The sequence below is a fragment of the Engystomops pustulosus genome, chromosome 8, assembly GCF_040894005.1.
Source record: "Engystomops pustulosus chromosome 8, aEngPut4.maternal, whole genome shotgun sequence".
In the NCBI taxonomy this organism is placed as follows: domain Eukaryota; kingdom Metazoa; phylum Chordata; class Amphibia; order Anura; family Leptodactylidae; genus Engystomops; species Engystomops pustulosus.
In genome coordinates, this window is record NC_092418.1 from 61,831,041 (window position 1) to 61,847,378 (window position 16,338).

At 44.3% G+C, this 16,338-nt stretch overlaps 1 protein-coding gene across 17 annotated transcripts in view; it reads right to left on the minus strand.

The window, feature by feature from the left end:
* Positions 1-16,338, minus strand: part of GULP1 (GULP PTB domain containing engulfment adaptor 1) — a 657,395-nt gene that overhangs the window by 367,858 nt on the left and 273,199 nt on the right. The gene's annotated exons all lie outside the window — the stretch shown is intronic.

Below are 16,338 nucleotides of genomic sequence, written 5' to 3' on the forward strand. Positions count from 1 at the left end.
CTAATTTGCATGCTGCAGTTGTTGCTTCTCTTCCAGAGTCATCAGGTGACATAGTCCACAACTTCCAACCAGGTGATCAAGTGTATGTGAAGAAGCATATTAGGAAAGATTGCTTCCAACCCAGATTCGAGGGACCTTACACAGTGGTCCTGGTAACACCTACAGCGGTGAAACTTGAAGGGAAACCCACCTGGATACACGCGTCACACTGCAAAGGGAAGACAAAATGAAGCTCTGTATCCTTTTCTGTTTAAGTTGTTTAATAATCACAGATAATTGCCAAATCACAACCTTTTGGGTACATACCACGGCCCCGTATGAAGAGTATTTCTTTGATTTTTGTGATATCGTAGATTGTCGAGGGACAGAGGACATTAGATGGGATCCATCATACCAGTACAAGGGCGAAGCACAGTTTTATATTTGCGTAACCCGTCCCGGAAATGAGAACTTCAATTCATGGTCAGATGTAGGGTGGAACACAGGGAAAAAGTGGGGGTATCAACCCCAAGAAGGGTTAGAAAGGAAAGACAAACATGGTAAATCCCTTCTTGATCGGATGACTCTGTATCTAGGGGGGGTTCCCAACTAGATCATGTAAATACCCAGGCAACTGTCTTCCTTTGTTCATAAGCATTACAATGCCTTCCCCAGGAGATTTAGGTAAATATGTGCTAGGATGCTACAGGGGGACGTTAAATGGGAAGCTTGGGATGTTCGAATTGCGGGACACCAAATTGAGACCCACAAGTGCCCCAGTAAATCACATAGCAGGAGCAGATCAAGAACTACAGAAAGAAGTAAGCGAGGTAATACCAGTTCCCGGGCTAAAATGGGAAGAGGTTTTCTCTACGGAAACTCAAGTTGTCCCAAGAAAGAACTTATGGTTAGAATGGGTAAGGTATACTGTAAAGGCACACAACATGTCAGTCGGATGCATAGCTTGTGCAGGGGCAAATCCTCATCTAACCACCCAACCCTATGTGATCCCACATATAGATAAACTGACCTGTTTGATGAAACTTTTAAAGGGCCAGAATACCTCTGATTGTTTGGAATATCTACCTTTAGTTCATGTTAAGTCTAAGGTAAGACCCCCAGGTGAAATCTGGGTTGAGCAGGGGAACTATACCTGTGTATCCTCTGACATCACTAATGCCAAAACTCCCCTGGGGGTGTTTGAAAAAGGTTTTTGCCAAGAGATTGTCACCATAGACCCAGATTGATTGTCCGACCATACTTCTTTCCTTTATGATGTCTTTTGGCTTTGTGGGAATGGTAAGCTGAGGAACCGCCTCCCCCAATCATGGAGGGGTCAATGCGCCCTAGTTAAATTAGTCCTGCCTTTCTTGATGTTACCCTGGAATCCGACTCATAAAAATGAACAGGTAAAGATAAAAAGGTCACTAAGTAACACTGATTACGGACAAGATCCTGAGGTTTACATAGATAGTATTGGTGTCCCAAGGGGGGTCCCAGACCGATACAAGGCTCAGGATCAGATTGCAGCCGGATTTGCTTCCATAATTCCCCAAGTGCAAATCAATAAAAATGTGGACTGGATAAATTATGTTTACTATAATGAACAGAGGTTTGTAAATTATAGTAGGGATGCTTTCACTAGTATTGTGGAAGAACTGGGCCCCAATACTAGAATGACTTTACAAAATAGAATGACCCTAGATATGATACTTGCAGAAAAAGGTGGAGTGTGTGGAATGATAGGAGAAGACTGTTGCACTTACATCCCTCAGAATTCAGGTGCTGGTGGTAAAACACTGATAGCAATAAAGAAAATCACAGCATTGGCAGCCGAGATGAAGGAAAATGCAGGGGTAGATACCTCCTGGGCAGCATGGTTTACTACCTGGGCAGGGGGGTGGAAGGCCCTTTTCCAACAGATAGGATTGGTACTACTCGGGATGTTCATCCTGGCTCTATTTCTTTTATGTTGTTGTATACCATTGTATAAGAGGTTGGCCAAGAAAATTGCGAATAACAAGGCTAAAGGAGTTTTTCCGAATATCGATAAACAGTCTGTTTGTTATATGTCCATGAGGAATAGAAATCTGCCCGATTTGCCTGAGATCTCAGTTCTGTCAGAACAGCCTGATGTTCCAGTTCTGGAACACCCAAATTCTTCCCCGATAGATGACTTACCTACCATTGTGATCTCAGAATACGTAACCCCCTCCCCAATAGTGGAAGCTTTAGTGTAAGGGAAAGAAGGAGGACTCCATGTGTCAGCAAGGTTAGTGCTGGGAAATTGATCCTGGTGTCACAAGGGCACGTTGGGTCAACGACTCAGTGAAGTAATCCACTCCCCTCTCCCACCACATGGACAGCCTATAGGAAAAAAAAAAACGAATCGCAGTGAAGTGTAGGGAAAAGCTCAGTATTTAGGGGGGAATTGTGAGGGTCAAAGTAATGATTATGTGTCCATAATAATTATATGCTTTATGATTGTATGCATGTGCCCTTTGCCCTATATTTTTGTACACTGTTTGTTATGAAATACAGAGCTTTTCCCTTACATCAGTTTTAACCAGACATGCAACTGTCAGCAGAACTCAAGTCTTGTGATGGAAAGCAGAAGATGGAAAAGCAGATGTTTGTTAAGAATAGCATCAGCATCCAGACTAGTGGTCAATTTACTGTAGACAACGGTGACTGGAAATTCCCCTGGCATGGCAACCATAATCTAAGTTGGAAGACCAATCAGCAAGAGCCGGGGGGGCCAGACATATATGCTTAGCTATAACCAATTATAATGATTTTAATGTATGTGACCACACCTTTTTCTATGGGTATAAGAAGCTATGTAATCAGGAAATAAACTCAGTACAGTTCATCTCTCTTTTCTGTTCGGCAAGTTAAGAGCATGAACCTAAGATAAAACAGAACTTCAGTCTTCTGTCTTTTCTTATCCAAACGTGCACGCATGCTCAAATAATTTGGAGTGTCTGGGAGAAGAGTGTAAGGCGGGATTGGCCCGACCCCGACACCATTTCCATGGCATTTCTTGTTTCTATCATTTCTTTTGTTTGTTCTTAATTCAGATATACTTGGGATTTCACTTACCCTGTTGTTTTTAATTATGAATGAAATGAAATATGGAACTGAACTTTAACATATAATAACAACCAAAACCACAAACCTAAATGGGCACGCTTTGAATTCCTCCTCCTTCCCGAGGGAGAAGGGCCTCATGATACTCAATTACATTTCCCCTTAGATACAGGGGCCTAAACCCTTTTACCCTGCATGTCAGGTCAGAGTATTCTATCCGTAGCTTAAGGCCATTTATGAATCCTGGTTATGCGGAGATTCCAGGGACCTGCGGGTTCAGATTGAACACGGATCCCACATAGCATGAAATCTTGGCATAGAGCCTTCCCTAAGGGCAAACAATTTCTCATAAGACCAGTGCTCCGCTAGAGCCTCTGTGAGTGAAAGGATAGATGGAGGCAGTGTATATTTCCATCCTCGGGCAATGAGCAATTTTGCTGTTAATAGAATGTGACCAATTATTTTCCTTCTATCTTTTGGAATATTCGTGATCCCTACTCCCAGCAGGGCTAGAGATGGTTTAGGGAATATCTTCAAGTTAGCTACTTTGGAACACAGTTTAAATACTTTTTTCCAAAAAATGTTTAGTTTCGTACAACCCCAGAATATGTGGAGTAGAGTACCTCTTTCCCCACAATCTCTCCAGCACATGTCTGACGCCCCTGTATAGATTTTTGCTAGCCTGCTAGGGACCAGGTACCACTTTGATAAAAGTTTCTGATGGACTTCCATTATATTTGCTGAATGAGATGCTTTGGACGCCCAGTATATGTTTCCATTCTATATTGTTAATTTCCCTGCCCAAATCTTTCTGCCATTTAACTAAAGATGACATTGGGAATGGGGATTCGGATGCTCCCAGCATATTATACATGGATCTGACAGACTTGAACACCTTGCTTTTTTGTGTATTTAACAGTCTGGCTAGTTGATCCGATAATTATAGCTCGGGCATCTTTAGTTCCTTTAGCCACAGTCTGACCTGAGAATACATGAGGAAATCTGATGCATTTAAAGAATATAATTCTCTAAGTTGTTGGAAGGATCTAATATTTTACCTTTCCCTGGTAGATTCGGATTAAGTACCGTATATACTCGAGTATAAGCCGACCCGAGTATAAGCCGAGACCCCTAATTTTACCATCAAAAACTGGGAAAACCTATTGACTCGAGTATAAGCCGAGGGTGGGAAATGCATTAATCACAGACCCCCCAGTATGTATACAGCCTGCCCCCAGTAGAATACAGCACTGTCCCCAGTACTATACAGCACTGCCCCCAGTACTATACAGCACTGCCCCCAGTACTATACAGCACGGCCCCCAGTACTATACAGCACTGCCCCCAGTACTATACAGCACTGCCCCCAGTACTATACAGCACTGCCCCCAGTACTATACAGCACAGCCCCCAGTAGTATACAGCACAGCCCCCAGTAGTATACAGCACAGCCCCCAGTAGTATACAGCCAGCCCAGCATTAAAAGAAAATAATAAACTTATATACTCACCCTCCGGTGGCCCTGACCTGCAGCGCTGCTCCCCCGATGTCCGTGCGGGTCCTCTTCTGGCTTCAGTGTCCGTCTTCTTTCTTCACTAACTTCGTGCCGGGTGCCGCCATTGTTCTCCCCTGGACGGCGCCTAGTATGACGCGCCGCTGCTGACGTCATACTAGGCGCCGCCATGTTTTTCCTCCAGGCGGCGCCTAGTATGACGTCAGCAGCGGCGCGAAGTTAGTGAAGACAGAAGACGGCCGCGGGAGCCAGAAGAGGACCCGTGCGGACATCGGGGGAGCAGCGCTGCAGGACGGGGCCACCGGAGGGTGAGTATATAAGTTTATTATTTTTTAAAGATTTTTTATAACTGTATGACTCTTGTATAAGCCGAGGGGACGTTTTTCAGCACATTTTTTGTGCTGAAAAACTCGGCTTATACACGAGTATATACGGTACTTTAAGGGCCCCTATGGGAATGGGGATCACCTTTTTTTAGTGGGGAGGTAGCCTGCACCACATTTCTTGCTAGTTTCCATGCCTCCACTGATGCACGTATAGTTGGTGTGGAATGAGGGGGTAATGGAGTAGCCTCCCAAGCTGCATAACAAAAGGGTGCGAAGATCGACATTCCCTGCTAGGTATTTTTCTATAGATGACCAAGAAGATACTGTGGAATCACCAACACACTCTTTACATTGTTGCAATGCTATTGCTTTATAGTAAGAGTGGAGGTTTGGGACCCCCATTCCCCCTTCCGCTCTAGGGGTCTGTAAAATTTTGAAGCTAACTCTAGGCTTGCCTCCTTTTCAAATGAAAAGCGACATTTGTTTCTGAAATTTATCTATTATGTGTTTCGGGATAGGTATCACCATTGTTCTGAATGCATACAAGATTTTTGGAAGGATCAACATTTTATAGAGAATTATTTTTCCCAGCCATGAGTGTTCCTTCCGGTTTAAATCAGTCAGGTCTTTTTGGAGCTTCTCTAACAAGGAGACCATTTTGCTGAGGGGGACACAAATTTGGATTCCCAGTTATGGGATACTTTCCTTTTCCTATCTAAACGGATATGTCTGTGTTATAACTTTTTTCATGTAATTTTGGATATTACTTCCCAAAAGGAGGGACTTGCCTGCGTTCACTTTGTAGTAGGATACTTCCCCAAATTTTTCAATTTCCTCCACTGCATAATGACACTGCAGAACTACATCATCGGCAAGCAGGCCTATTTTATGTTGTCTAGGACCTACCTGAATCCCTTCAATGTTTGGGTTGGATCTAATGGTCTCCGCCAGAGGTTCCATAATCATAACGAAGATCAAGGGGGATAGAGGGCACCCCTGGCGGGTTCCATTTGTGATGCTGAAAGAATCGGAAAGATATCCATTTGCCACTACCCTAGCCGAGGGCTTAGTATATATACTATTATATATTAGCATATTTTTCCAATGTGGCAAAGGCAAAACCCCATCCTGTCGAATGCCTTCTCTGCGTCCAAGGTGAGGAGCAGAGAAGGCCTTCGAGAGCTCCATAGCAGATACCAAATTCAAGATCCTCCTCGTGCCATCTGGTGCTGGCCAATAATTTTGCGTAGATTTTGGTGTCGCAGTTTAATAGCGATATTGGTCTAAAATTTGCAGGGGTTGTGGGGTCCTTTCCTGGTTTGGGCAAAGTGACAATTGTTGCTTCTAGCATATCTGGTGGCATTGTACCCTGTTTGATAGCTCTGTTGAAGGCTTGGATCATATAGGGGCCCAAAATATGGTAGAACGTTTTGTAATATTCATTTCCAAAGCCATCTGGGCCCGGGGCTTTATTTGTTGGGGTGATTTTTTAATGACCTCCTCAAGTTCTTCCATAGAGATGGGGCTATTTAGGCTTTCGAGCTGCTCTGCTTGCAGTGCGGGGGTATTCATTTTTTCAAGGAAAGATTTAATGGCACTATGAGTAGGTTGATGCGTCTTGGAGTCATTCTTTAAATTATATAATTCTTCGTAGAAGGACTTAAACATATTAGATATATTAAGGGGGTGGGTTTCTTTTGCTAAGGGTTGGTTTGTCCTGATCAAGTAAGGGATATCTGACTTAGTCCTGGGGGGTTTGTTTCTAGAGGCCATCAATCTGCTAGGCTTGTTGTAAGTGGAGTAATAAGAAGCTTTTACTCCCGTCAGCTGTTTGTTGTATTGAGATAGGAGGGCTGCTCTCAAGGATTGTATAGCCTCCATTAAAGCTATATACTTATCCTGATCGTTTTTCCTTTGGAGATATTGTTCTAAAATCTTAATTTTATGAATCCACTTATCTATTTCTTTCTCACTGGATTTTTTATGTCCTTTTCTATTTTCTTTTTAAATGAAGGCATGTGGAAAAAGAAAGGAGTGTTTCTCCATTTGCGCTAGGGTAATAGCTTTGGGGATAAAGTAGCTTCTAAGAAGATCAGCGAGTGGTCTGACCATGTGGTTGTTCCTATCTCTAACGATTGCACCCATGATAACGTCTCTCTATCTGTAAGGAATAGATTTATTCTAGAGAAGGATCTATGTCTATGTGAGAAAAAGGAAGATTCCTTATTTGTGGGATTTAAACATCTAAAACAGTCGTATAGGCCTTCTTTTGTTAGCCATTGACCCAGTGAAGGGGGGGATAGCCTGCCCTTATTGGTGGAATCTAGTTTGGGGTCTGGGACTAAATTAAAGTCCCCACATATAATCACATGCCCTTCTTGAATTTCTCGAGTTACTTTAACAATTTTTCTCAGGAAACTGAGTTGCCTTCTATTTGGGCTATACACGTTGACTAGGGTAAAGCGTACAGAGTTTATAGAGAAAATTAGGACCAGATATCCCCTCGCTGTCCCTGCTCTTTCCCCTCTTTCAGACCAATCTCTTTTTTCTGCCGGAGAATCTCGGGGATCAGTTGTCACCTCCTCTCTCGTTGGTGTCTCGGGGGATATTACAGTGGAGGCTGCAGGAGATCTCCCTCCGGAGTATGCAGGAGATGACGATGCCGAAGATCCGGTGCCATCTTGGATCGTTTTGGCGCCATGCGGTCTAGAGGAAAAGAAGTCAGTAAGTCTTTTAGGACCTGATTCTCCTGGCGGCTTCTGGCTGGTTTCTCCAAGGTTTCTGGATCGCTATTAGTCGCTTTTATGTAGTCGCTAGCAGGCCTAGAGACGGAGCTCTCCCTCACATGTCCGTCTCAGTGCACATCCAGCTGTAAACGGAGTTTTGATCTGGAGTTCCCCCATATGAATTTGATGGTGTTGGAGTGTAGTTCAGAGAAAAACCTCTTTGGAACTGGCACCGCAGCGTGCTGTAGGATATACAAACATTTTGGTAATATGATCATTTTCACTAAGGTTTATGCGGCCAGCTACTGAGAGGGGTAAGGACTTCCACGCATTGTACTTCATTCTAATGAATGCCAGTAAGGGGTCAGTAATATGCCGTAGGGCATGTTGGTGAATTTTAGTAACTATTATTCCTAGATATTTAAACTGGTTGACTACTTTGAGTCCTGACAGATTTTCAGGTCCTCTCCAGGGGGAGGCACCCAGGGGCATGTTCACTGATTTGGACCAGTTTATCTGTAGGCCTGAGTAGGAGCCAAAGGTGTTAATGATGTCCATTACTCTAGGGAGCGAGGCTGTTGGGTTAGAAAGGAACAGAACCATATCATCAGCATAAAGGCCGACTCTATCTTCCCTGCTGCCTATTGTAATCCCTGTGTACTCCGGGTCTCTTGTTACATTGATAGCTAAAGCCTCTATCGCAAGAGCGAAGAGTAGAGGGGATAACGGACAACCTTGGCGAGTCCCCCTATACAGATGGAATTCTGGGGTGAGGGGGCTGTTCAGTAGTAGTTTACTCTTTGCCATTTTATATAGGATGGAAATGCATTTGCGAAAATTTGGGCCAAAATTAAATGGATTTAGGCACTCCATTAGGAAGGGCCATTCTACAGAATCAAATGCTTTAGCTGTGTCTAATGATGCTAGGGCCCAGTCCTCTCCACATCTGAGCAATTACCTGCACCCTCCTTATATTGGCTGTAGTGGACCATCCGGGCATGAAGCCAGACTGATCATGTTGGATAATTGATGATATGACCGTATTCAATCTGGACGCCAGGACCCGGGTGAGAATCTTGTAATCTGTGTTTAGTAATGATATTGGTCTATACAACGATTCTAAAGGGTCTTTGTCTGGTTTCAGTAACACTACCACAGTGGCCTCCGAAAGGGAGTCTGGTAGTTTTCCTGCCCTAAAGGATTCAGTATACATTTCTAGTATACAACAGCTCTTTGTATTTGCTGTACACCTCTTTTGGTAAGCCATTGGGACCTGGGGATTTATTATTGTTTAGGCCATGTACTGCCTCCTCCAATTCCTCTAGTGTAATGGGGTCCTCGAGACTTAGAGCCTGTTCGCTGGTTAGTTTAGGGAAGAGGGTACCTTCCAGGTAACTTGCTATTTCTCCCGGGGTCCTGTTCAGGGAAGATGCATATAGGTCAGAATAGAATTGGGTAAATCTGGATGCTATGTCAGTCTGGTTCTGCAATACTATTCCTGCCTCTGACCTGATGTGTAGAATGGGAGGAGAGGACGAGTTCTGCTTAGCTACATGGGCCAGGAGTTTGACTGACTGGTTCCCATATTCAAATGCAGTCTGCTTATAATAGAATAATTTGGTGTTGGCTCTACTTGTTAATGCATTTATGTACAGACGCCCAGTATGTAACCACAGATCCCTGTTCTCATCTGAGTGGTGTGCAATGTAATTCTGTTCCAGTGATAGGCATTCTGCAGTTAGATCTGATACTTTGCAGACAGTTTCCCTTCTTATGTATTTAATAGAGGATTGCAGGCATCCCAATAGAAACACCTTCAGTGATTCCCATTGCATTTCCCCAGACCCAGCCCCCTGGGGAGCTTCCAGGAAAGACTGCAGCTGTGCCGGTGTATTGTCATGTGGCCCAATTAGCCCTAACCAGAAGGCATATATCTTAAGTTTATGGAGAGCCAAATGGTTTGTGCCAACAATGACACATAGCATAGGGGAGTGATCTGATGTCCCCCTGGGCAAGTATCTAATATCCTTTATACGAGTGGACAGTGCTGCCGTCCCTACAATTTAGTCTATGCATGACAGGCAGAGCCGCATCTGCCATGAGGCGGGTCCCTGTAAAGGGCGGCGAAATTCGCCGCTCTAAAGTGGGCGATTCGGGCGTCCATTAACGCCCGAATCGCCCACCAGCTAAATAAATCGCGCCTGTCTCTTTAAGACACAGGCGCGATTTATATGCGGAGCGACGCAGCGCCTTTCCGGCAGCTGCGTCGCTCCGTTCTAAGCAGTGACACAGGCGCCATGACGCCGAGGGAGCAGCTGCCTGCAGGTGAGTATGATTTTTATTATTTTTCATGTATTTAATTAATTGTGGCTAATAATTAATACTGCGGGGGGGGGGGGGGGAGGGCTATATATATCATATGGGGCCAGAATTATTTTAAACTGGGGGGCGGGGGGGGATCATGGAATGCTATTTTATTTGGGGCTATAATTATTTCTTTATTACTGGGGGGGATGCAATATATATTTATATTATTTGGGGCTATACCGTAATTATTTTATACTGGGGGGAATGCTATATATATATTATTTGGGGCTATGATTGTTTAATACTAGGGGGATGCTATAGATATTATATGGGGCCAGAATTATTTTAGACTAGGGGCGGGGGGGTTCTGTATATTTTATTTGGGGATTTGGAGCTATAATTATTTTATACTGGGGGGGATGCTATAGATATTATTTGGGGCTATAATTATTTTATACTGGGGGGGGATGCTATAGATATTATTTGGGGCTATAATTATTTTATACTGGGGGGATGCTATATATATATTATTTGGGGCTATAATTATTTTATACTGGGGGGGGATGCTATAGATATTATTTGGGGCTATAATTATTTTATACTGGGGGGGGTGCTATAGATATTATTTGGGGCTATAATTATTTTATACTGGGGGGATGCTATAGATATTATATGGGGCTATAATTATTTTATACTGGGGGGGATGCTATAGATATTATTTGGGGCTATAATTATTTTATACTGGGGGGGATGCTATATATATTATTTGGGGCTATAATTATTTTATACTGGGGGGGATGCTATATATATTATTTGGGGCTATAATTATTTTATACTGGGGGGGATGCTATATATATATTATTTGGGGCTATAATTATTTTATACTGGGGGGGATGCTATATATATATTATTTGGGGCTATAATTATTTTATACTGGGGGGGGATGCTATATATATATTATTTGGGGCTATAATTATTTTATACTGGGGGGATGCTATAGATATTATATGGGGCTATAATTACTTTATACTGGGGGGGATTCAGTATATATTATATGGGGCCAGAATCATTTTATACTGGGGGGTGCTGTATATATTATATATCACTATATCACTAAGCTGGGGGGATGTATATGGGATACAGTATATTACTAAGCTGGGGGGATGTATATGGGATACAGTATATTACTATGCTGGGGAGGGCTGTATATCGGGTACAGTATATTACTTAGCTGCAGGGGCTGTATATGGGATACATATGTATATAGATTTTATCCCTATATAATGAAGGGATGTTTTATATGTGGGGTAGCGTGCGGTCAGTTGTGTTGTGAGGGGTATATATTATTTAGGAGCGCAGTGTTGTTTTCCAGGAGACTTTATACTGTAAGTGACTGTGGTATTTTTAGGGACGCCGGGTGGAGATGCTGCACGGAGCTGAAGATATCTGCCCGTGAATTCAGCAGTGATACGTCATGGATTGGAGAACCCGGAATAAAGTCCTCCTGATGGAAGAGATTGTCATCTATAAGGTACTAGATTCCACTAATGCCTCTCAGATCCTGTAGTCAGTCACACAGTGTCAGGGAGCTGTCTGTAGGGTTGTTAATTGTTAGTAAAGTTTTCAGCATTTACTTAACAGGGAGCGGGGGGGGGGGGGGGGGCAGCATTTTAATATTCGCCTCAGGCAGCAAATATGCTAGAATCGGCCCTGATGACAGGGAGTTGTAAGTTGCACTGTGACGTGAATATACTAGGTCTGTTGGGTGTAGGTGTCTCCAGAGGACAACCCATCCCATTTCTTTAAGGAAGGGGTCTAAAATGTTTGATGCAGGTGGTAGTGGTTGATTCTGCTGTGTGCGGTGCTCGTCTTGAGAGTAGTAACATATTAAAGTCCCCCATGCAAATAGATGTTGCGTGGAGGTATGATGCAGCGAATAAGGACGCTTTTTATAGAATGACTCTAGAGGCCGGAGGTGGATTATATATGCACAGGACATTATAAGGTGCGCCTTCAATGCGTGCATGAACAAATATATATCGGCCCTAGTCGTCTGCCTGAGAGGCTAGAGTTTCCTATCGGAGGGATCTGTGTATTAGAAGGGATAGCCCTCTGGAAGCAGTCGTATAGCAGGAATGCTGTGCCCACTGTACCCATGGTTTATTTAGTATGTGAGTCCTATTCTTCTCCAGGTGGGTCTCCTGGAGACCTATTATGTGGGGGTTTTGGATCCTAATCTGGTCAAACACCATCAGTCTCTTTCTAGGCGTGCCTAAGCCCCGGACATTCCAAGAGCAAATTCTGAGTTCACTCATATTCCTATGTAATTTAGTGGTGGAACAGGATTTCCCCATAAATATGTATGTGAGGCACCCTGAGGTGAGAAGTGAGCAGTCTTTTTAGAATTCATCGTGTTGCGGCCCTGCAGATCCAATGAATACACCCTACCATTAAATTGAAACATTTAACCTACAACAGACAGTAACTTGTGGAAATAAAGAACAACTGTCTTAGCGCCGGCGCCTATAAAGCCGTGGTGCTGTATGGTCTAACCAAGTGGCTAGTACATCCTTGGGGATACCCTCACCCTCTACCTTATAGTCCATAGTATTATGGGAGTCATCCCACCTCTGCATGTTAATTTTGAAACAGCTCTCTACAGCCTGTGAAACATTCATATAACTAAAAGTGCACAAAGTGATGTGTAATAGTGCAGGCCTGAGACCTAACTATATTTAGACCTGTCCTGTATTCTGTAATTTCTTCATTTTGCCATTTAACGGGGCGGTGATCCTCTCTTCTGCCGAAGCCACTGCTCTGCCTCTCCCAGGGATGTGAAGAACACAGCTCGGTCTCCACCCGCCACTGGCAGTCTTGCGGGGTAAATCATGGAGTAGGGAATAGGTTTGTCTCGTAGTTTGCGCTTCACCTCCGCAAAGGTAGCTCTCTGCTTTTGTAATTCCATGGAGAAGTCTGGGAAGATGGAGACTTTGGTGTTGTCCACTCTAATTTCTAACTGCAGGATCCTATCCCGGTCTCTGCTATTCAGGAATCATGCCAGGAAGGGGGGAGGTGGAGATCCAGGTTACGGAGGGCCCGCAGGCACCCTGTGTGCTCTTTCTACAGAGAATGTAGAGGAGAACTCTGCATCGGGGAACAAATTTTTCATCCATCTCTCCACGAACATCTCTGGAGAGCGGCCCTCTGCCCTCTCCGGCAGCCCATTTACTCTTATGTTGTTACGCCTCAGTCTGTTTTCTAGGTCATCTGCCTTTTGTTTCATCAGGTCCGAGGCTGTAGTGAGACCTGTAATGGTGTTGGAGAGCGGTGCTGTGCGATCCTCCACCTGGGATATCCTCTTTTCTGTATGCTGTACTCTCTCTCGTAGGCTTTGCATATCTTGCCTTAGCAGGCTGACATCCATCCGCACTTTATCTAACTTTCCCGTAAGGGAAATCTTGCAGGCATCGGTAGCAGAAAGGACCTGGTCAGTCACTTGTTTCAAAGTAATCTCCTCCATCAATTCCTCTGTGTCAGAGGCAGCATTAGAATTTTTAGTTGTTCTCTTCAGGCCACCACGTGGGGGCAGGGGCGACTTTGAAAGAATTCGCCAGGATTGAAATGACAGAACCCCCAGTCTCTCCACCGCATTCGTTTTGGGAGAACTCATGATGGGTGTTGCCTGTCTTGGCCCCCGGAGCTTGCAATGGCCCCTATGTTTAATTGAAAAATAAAGCAAGGATCGGATTGTCCTTTATTGTGAAGAACTTTGATATGACTTCAGAGGAAACTGGTTAATTGGAGAACCAAAGGTTAAAACTTATTCTATGACAGAAGGCTGTTCTTGCAGGTTATAGCAGAACACATCATTCAGAAGCCTTTAGAGTGTGGACGGGTGCAATTCTGCAATATGACCACTAGATGGCGTGTAGGATATGAAATAATCTTGCTCTGTAGCTCCCCTAGCTCCGTAAGAATGCCGACTCACACAAGAGGCTGCGAGGTGTGTGGGGATTATGGCACCTCTTAACCAACCATTCCAGCACTTTAGGGGTTATGTTCTTCTGTCCCTGGGGTGCTGCCCTGCTCCCCTTCACTGTCCCCCGGCCCCCTGTTATATATTTCTCTGGATGGAGGTGCCGGAAGGGCTGTATAATCTCCCTGGCTCCCACCTGTGAAGCACATGTAGCGGTGCAGGTGCTGCAAATCGGCCTGCTAACGGGTGCCCTCCTCACTCCTCTACTGGACCCTCCAGGTGGATGTCAGGAGGCTTCGGCTGTCCTCCATGCAGCTGCTATATTATGTGCAGTGTCTGCACCCGCTGCTCCTCACTTTGTGGCGCGGTACAGAGAAGCCTTGTTCACGGGTGTAGGTCTGACCCAGACTTTTTGGCTCCAAAAGGTGCCCCTGGTGCACAGGGGACCACCTCTCTCACCAAGACTACTGGTTCCTCACCAGCCCCTCCCAGTAATCTGTCAACCCGGTCCGCAATATGTCAAACCTGAGAACCCGGCAAACAAAAAGGTATGCATGGCTTGTGCGGCAGATTGCCCTGTCTGTTCCCCTAATAATCGAATCTTCCACTAACAGCACATGTCTGACCTTTCCTGTGCTCCCATTACCCTTCTTAATGTCAGTCCTCTGGTTGCTAGAGGCCATGTCATGCTACCATGTCAATGCTACCCCAGAGATGATATCCCCCTCATCTGCCAGCCTGGAAATGTATTGGGGTGCACCAGATCAGTACTAGACTCCCTGCAACTCTTCCCTCTACCCGGCCTTCAACATGTACTGAACTGGCTGCCCCCACACTCTGCACCTCCACACTTCCATCCCCACAGCCATTTTCTCCAGAGAGTTTGTGCTCCAGGAGCAGCAAAATTCGCTCCATATTGTCAATTGCCCGAAGCACTGAAACTGGGCTTCCAGATGAGCCCATGCCACACAGCAGTATTCCCCCTCGAACGGTTGTTCAAGGAAAGCATACATGGCACAGGATGTACACTGTGTCGCATTGCCACTTATGAAGTCCATTGTACTTTTGGGGAGTACAGTAGAAATATGTTAGAAAAGGAGAATTCAGAGTAAAAGTAGCACAAAATACAGCAGTTACATGCTAATGTCCCTCAAACTTAAGTCCCTTAATCCTAAGTCCCATTTTGGACACTGCACACACTTAGGATCAATGTACACTCGCTTTTCTAAATGCTCTTAAAAAGGTTATTTGCCACACTATGTGTTCACTGCAACAAGATCTGGCTGCAAATGTCATACATTTGTTATGCAAGACTTGAGGTGTAGCCTGCTTTGATACTTATTTTATGCTTGTTCGAGTTCTCATATTATTAGCTTGATTAGGTGGTTTCATTACTGTAGTATTCTACAGAGGATCGAAATTGTGTATTGCTGATTATTCATATTATTTGCCATAATTTTGCGATTTAACAAGACTACATATTGGTAGACAGTTTATCTCTACATGACCTATTATGGAGTAAGGATAGGGAGTGTTTGTTCTATTCTATTTTTAAGGAAAAGGGGGCGATTTAAACTTTTCCCTTTTTTAAATCGATTTTTTAAATTTTTTTTTAACTATTAATTCAGACCCTATAGGGCAGTGATGGCGAACCCTTTAGCGGCCGAGTGCCCAAACTGAACAAAAATCCCCCTTATTTATCACGAGTTGCCAACTAAAAATTGAAGCAGTAACTTATTGCTCCCTGTTCAACAACTTTCAATCATATTGGCCTCCTGAGAACAACAACACAATAGAAAGATGGAAAATTTACATCACTTCTTTCCAGTGTCAATCTGTACACAGAGAATCGTAGGGCCAGCAGGAGTTCCTCCAAAGATAATACAGCCTGTCTACTTATTCTCCCTCTTCCTACAGTCCCAAGTAGCAAAGGAGGTATCAATATATAACTGAAAGCAGCATCTTTTAAGTTGCATGCAACTGTAGGAAGATTCCTTGAGTACTGTCTTGTGCGCTGGGCCGATGGACCAGGCGCCCACAAAAAGGGCTCTGAGTGCCGCCTCTGGCACCCGTGCCATAGGTTCGCCATCACTGCTATAGGGTAATTTAAACCTCCAGGGTCTGATTGCTCGCACTATTTACTGCAATAGTACTGTATTTCAGTATACAGCATCTGCAGGGTACTGGATATCATTACACATGGCAAGTCTACGAGTCTCTATGAGACTGTAGGCTGCCATTGCAACTGATTGATACCCTCTGAGGATGTGGCGGCACACATAGGGGGTAAGCTGAGTGCCCTAGTTGGGTTTGACCATGGCACTTAAGTTAACTGCTGTGACTTGGGCCAGCACAAATCGCAGTAGCAACAAGTGGGTGTCAGTGGACATTTACAATTATACAGCCGACACCCGCCATGTA